This window comes from Priapulus caudatus, unplaced genomic scaffold (genome assembly GCF_000485595.1).
Source record: "Priapulus caudatus unplaced genomic scaffold, Priapulus_caudatus-5.0.1 Scaffold213, whole genome shotgun sequence".
NCBI classification, from domain to species: Eukaryota; Metazoa; Priapulida; class Priapulimorpha; order Priapulimorphida; family Priapulidae; genus Priapulus; species Priapulus caudatus.
In genome coordinates, this window is record NW_014577274.1 from 102,381 (window position 1) to 108,906 (window position 6,526).

Consider the following 6,526-nt stretch of genomic DNA (forward strand, 5'->3'; position numbering starts at 1 on the left):
TATAATATATAATATTATATATTATACAGATATATTTTGCAATATTTTTTTTCAATTTATTATGAATTTATTATAATTAAATAATTAGTATACTCCCATATACCTTCCATACGATCACAGTAGCTAAATGTCAGCAAGTCACACACACGTAAAATAATAATTAATTAATGTACATACTGTTGGAAGACCAGAGATGAATGCATTGAAAACAGTTGAACATCGGAGCTTGTAGGGAGGAATAGCAAACATCTTCTCATTTTGGTTGTAACCAAGCAAGACGTTAAGATGACGAAGTACCAAATTCTGCAAATACAATGTCGTTCACACAGCTGGTATATATATGTCTGCCACAATCACAGAAATATTGCAACCATGACCATTATATTCACACCAAAATAATAAACTCTATACTATAGTATATAATACACACACATGAACACACATATACATATCATAATTACTACAATACCATATGTATTATTCAAATGCTGGTAGAAAACGATGCAAATACAAATTATAAACGAAAGGACACACTAACCTGCAGTTTTCCAGTCTTTTTCACATCTGCACCTAAGACATAATTCTGCTCTGCCATGAACTAAAATATATTGAATAGAAACAGGTGTTATAGTATTTCATTTTCATGCAAGAACACATCACCACAGGTCGTATAGGGACGAATTTAAAAATTAAAATAGAAAATTTCACCCCCTGTTTTTACCCTCATCAACAGCATGAACATGATTAAGAACATTAAAATAGTAATAACTTAAACTCGACCCCACACTGGCTTAAGCACAATTACACCCACACAACCATGATTATAATTAAAATTATAATTAATATATAAAAAATCAACCCCCTGCTTACTCTAATAAGAAGCACGGCATAATTAAATAAAAGTACCGATAAATATTAGAATCCAAAATATAAATAATAATAATAATGAAAAATAAAACACAAGGCACCCCACTCCCCCCTTCTCGCGCCTTGGCTTACTCTCATGAGTAGCGTGACCATGAAGTGGACGGTCTCGCGGTCGACGCCGTTCAGGTCCATCGCCTTGTGCAGCATCGCCGTGAAGTTGCTCTCATCGTCCGTAGCCGCGGGGGGAGCGGCGCCGGCTGCGCCATAGTGGTCGTGCACGCGCACGGCCTCGGACGGATGCACGGCCGTGACCCTGGCGGCCGGCTGCAGAGCGTGATCCATTTGCAACTTCATGCAATCGTCGTCGTCAACGGACACGAAGCTTGGCTTTAGCGCGATCGGGCGAACCTACAAAGCATGAAGAAACTCACGATAGACCGATCGGCGGTAAGAAAAGCCGAACAGCGACAGGTGCTACAATTGCGACAATAATCTCGCAAAGTAACAGCTTGTTTTGTCTTTTCGAGCAACAAGTGTGCAATACGTTTTATACTACATATTTCTTGCCAAAATGTAGAACCGTGTCCCATTCTAGAATTTATGTTATGGTAAACATTCACGTGCTCGACACTGAAAAATTATTAGAAGATAATTATAAACTTACCGAAGAATCAACGACATAACAATAGACATAACTATATACACATGATAACACATATTTATCATAGGCAACAAAACAGACAAATACGTCTTAGACTAAACTTACTAGTGATTACTTGTCGATCACATTCAGTTATATCAAGCATTCTCATTCCTAAACGAACAATACCTGCTCGCCAAATCCGCCAGAATCAGCTTGGCCGAAATTCTCCCACATCCCATCCGTGCTGTCTCTCTTCCCTTGATCGGAGTAGTACTTATCAAACGCCTTCAATTCTTCTGCCATCTGACACTCTACGCGCATGGCCGTGTCGTACTGGACACAGTGAACCTACATGCAACAAAATGCATGTGCACAAATGAGGCTAGAGAAACGGTGCGTTCGATAATACTTTTTACTTCATGATTTAGGTTTTATCGGATGCAGTAATTGACTTGAAGAATTGCTATTCACAACCGATACACATCACAACTGTAAACTCAGTGCACATAAAAGCAACCTAGGGTGTTATAATTAACAAATTATAAACTATGGCATCAATAATTATCACTCAAGCTCTAGAAACTAATTCAGTGGAACTACATCCCATACCAAAACCGCCTGTTCAATTTTGTATTAAGTAACAAGTTATTAATGATTATGAAATAAAAAAATATGCACCAACTCTTTTAGCTTGAAGATTACAATCTAATGCAGCTATATCATGCAATACCTACCTAGGCCCCCTATTCAATTTTGTATTAAGTAACAAACTCAATTAAAAAAAATCTATAAATAATAAAAGATAGCACCAGCCATTTCACCCGACACATCAGGAGCATGTATCAGCAGACCCTATACCCAGGTCCCCTCGTTCAATTTTATATTTAGAAACAAATAATAATCAATTATGACATAGTAATATATTTTCTCCCAAACCCTAGAAACAAAACCTAGTTGCACCCCATACAGACCCTATACCCACGCCCCCTGGTTTAAGATTGCATTAAGTAGTAAAAGCAAGAGCACTGCAGTCTATGTGACCTTGAGATCGTCGTCGTCCTCTGCCAGGCTGCTCGCCTGCCTCTCAAGCGTTCTCTTGGCACCTTCGAGCGTCTCCAGCGTCTTGACCTCGGTCATGCGAGATATGGCCGCCATCGGCTTCATGGCAACGTTCTCCAGCTCTTCCACATCCTCCTCCACGTCGTCGTAGGATCCCCTTCAACACATGGGATGCGAGCCATGTTACACGCACACACGCTCACCCACACTAGTTATTACATATCTATGCAATCAATCTATCTATCTATAGCTCTCTTCCCCCTCTGTCTCTCTCTTCTCTCTCTCTCTCTCTCTCTCTCTCTCTCTCTCTCTCTCTCTCTCTCTCTCTATCTCTCTTTTTCTATATATAATATATATATATATATATATATATATATAATATATATATATATATATACATATTATAGATATGTGCATGATACTAGCATTTTATGCATGCATGTAAATTAGAATTTTATTGATTGGGTGATTACATATAACATTAAATATTTTATTGATTTGAAAGATTGTATTTGAATTTATGTTTACATCATGAGAACGTACGTACACCCGCTCTGTTATGCGCCAGTGTCACACATGACGATTTTAGCCAGCGTATGCCCGACGTCATCAAAATTTTCTCTAAAAACGCTGGCATACGCCTGAACATCCGATGTTTTTTTCATTTGGCGTTATACAATGCGTATCATAAACGCCAGGGACGTATACTTAACGTATTATTAAACGTATATAGAACCTTTCCGATAACTTATAGATAACTTATCACCAACGAATGCTTAGGTGTTGCCAGCGTTCACAAATTAGTGCCAACGATAGTCTAACTTATGCATAGCGCGCGGCAGCGTATAGCCGACGATCACGTGTCGTAGCCTATAAAAAGGCTGCCGCTCGACGATTCAGATCATATCCGCACTAGACATCGCAGTATCAACATCACCGTCGCAGTATCAACATGCCAATACCATTTTTATATACCAATTCCCCTAAACGCTGCCAATACGCCATTATACAGTAGCTGTAAGTTAGAAACACGTTCAGTAAGTTCTGTGGTCGTCCGGAACACATCAAATACGTCTACATGCGTCAATATGCGTTGGAGATAAGTTACACATAGGTTCAAAGCACATTACTCATAGGTTAGAAATAAGTTTTGGGTACGCTAGACATTATCTCGCCGTATTTCGACTTATGAGTAACTTACAAGTAACGTGTGTGAACGTGTGTCAACGATCGCATAACTTACCTACAACTTATGGGCCGCGTATGCGGGACACATGGGCATACGCTGGCATACGTCGAAAAATTTTGAGCATGCTTAAAATTTTTCGACGACCTCGCCGTACTACGACGTATACCAACGTGCTATACAAAGCTTACCCATAACTTATTCGACGTACGCCAGCGTATTCACCAAATTTTTGATACATCTGCCATACGCTGGCTAAATCGTCAATGTGTGACAGGGCCATTATGCGCCAGTCACACATACACGACGCACGGCCCGCGCACTGAAAAATTAGCAAATTTGGCCAAGTGCGTTGTCTTTCGCTGAGTGTGCGTCAGCATTAGTTACTCGTTCGTCGAGCGCGCTGAACCAACGCTATTCATTCGTTGTCATTCGCTGTGTGCGTCGGGATTTTTGTGCATGCACAAAAATTTGCGCGGACCTCGACGCATGAATGTACACGCCAGAAGAACGCCAGACACACGCAGAGCGCGCTGGACCAACGCCAGACACACGCGGAGCACACGCTGGGTATTCGTTGTATGTTCGTCGGCTGAGGTGTAGCGAACACCTAGCGCACACCTAGCGCACACCTAGCGCACACCTAGCGTGCTTCTAACGCATGTCCAGCGAACATGCAGCAAATATGGGCGTGCTGAACGAGTGCTGAACGAGTCTGTAGCGCGTCCAGCGTTCTTCTAGCGTTCTTCAAGCGTGTTTCTAGCGTGTACGCAGCGTGTAGCCATGGGGTATATAAAGTGCGGAACTACCGGCTTTCCCGAGCCAGGAGGGTCGTAGAAAATGACTTCGGCATCCTGGCCAACCGTTTCCAAGTTCTCCTGAGCACGATGCAGCAGTAGCCCGAGACCATCAAGCTCATTATCACAGCATGCATGACCGGTGCCGTTTGCTGGCTGTGCTTTGAATGCGCGGTGCATGCACGTACCATTCGTTCCGTGCGCTAGCAACACGCTGTGCATTCGTTGTCAACTCGCTAGCTTCTCCCAAATCCTGACAAAAGTTGGGCGCACAACGACGCACTGATCTTATTTTCCATTTTTTCAATGCGCGAGCCGTGCGTCGCGTATGTGTGACTGGGCCATTACCATAGCTGTTTCAATCTGTAAATAATAGTATGCACCTGACACACACACACACACACACACACACACACACACACACATACTACCAGTAGCACATCTATGTAGACTAGTATATATATATAGTAGGTATATCTATGTACCTCACGCATACACGTACGCATGTACGCACGCATACACGTACGCATGTACGCACGCACAAACTACCAGTAGTCTACATACACACATTATCCTGACACACTACATGAGCGTTATATGTACTCACCCGTATGTATATATAAACATGCACACTCACCTATCATCACGCTTCTCCCACCTCGCCGTGCCGCTGCTTGCGCTCAGGTCCACGTGGCTATTGCCGGGACTCTGCGGTGGCGTGTCACCCTCCTGTATGTTCTCTAAGTCACCTAGAGACAAGTTGCTGACATCTGAAAATCAGGAGAAAGTGACACGTCACTGCATCTACACACTACAGTGGAGCTCATGGAGATGAAGTAAACCAAAGTGCGCTACTCGTCATCGATTGATTGATTGATTGATTCATTCATTCATTCACTCATCATTCCATGTTTGCTGCGTGGCCTCCTAGATGATACTTGGTACACAGTAATGTGGACAGTGAAAGTACCATAAATTACTAATTCGAATAACATCAATGCCCAGTATTTCTGGTACTGCCAAGAATAAAAATCAGGTCATTCACTTTGGGTACGTATATAAAATAGTACGTAGGGTCGAGAATCAATGACGCATACCCAGCTTTTGTGATTTTATTCATAAATACAGATAATATATTCACAAAATTTAAAGCCATTTATTATAAAGTCAATTACAGCATGCGAGGTTCTTGCAAAATAATCCTTACCATCTAATTGTTGCATGATGGTAACAAGAAATAGTGACATGCAAAGTAATGAAAAGTGAAATTGCATGATGTTCGTGCTGGACTATTGAATAGTGTTCATATCAATCACATTGTACTATATAAATAGTTATTAGTATCATAGCAGAAGTACAAACGTACAGCTAGTTGCCTCTATACTCACCGGATTTCCCTCTGGACCTTGAGAAGATGGGTGTTCCAGGAAGGGTATCCTCGCCGGCGTCCAGCTGCTTGCAGACGTGATGCTGCGCATTGATCGTGTTAATCGTCAGCTGCACGAGCGTCGTCACCTGCTCGCTAATCGGAGGGTGCTCGTAGCGATACTGCAGCAGACGCAAGAGCCATCAATAATGCGATTAATTAATTACCATTTTACGATGCAAAATAGTAACTTTAAGAAGTAACATATTTGTCCACTTTTTTTTTATAAGTATTTTCCAATAATACAAAGATATATACTTGTACCTATAATTCATCCCACTAATACAATGCACGTGAGTGGTGAGCTGTTACTTATAGCAGGAAAAAAATTATACACTAAAATACCAAAAAAAAAGATATCAGGTTTTTGTCAACAAGTGCTATAATTTATACATCAGATATTAATGTGAATCATGAGTAATTGTACCAGCATGAAAATATGTATACTAGAAACATTTAGAGCATGTATATGTTCAGAGCTAAACAAGAGCCGCAGAGCGTCTGGGCTCATCTGAGGTGTGTTGCTACGATTATAAACGTAAAATTTC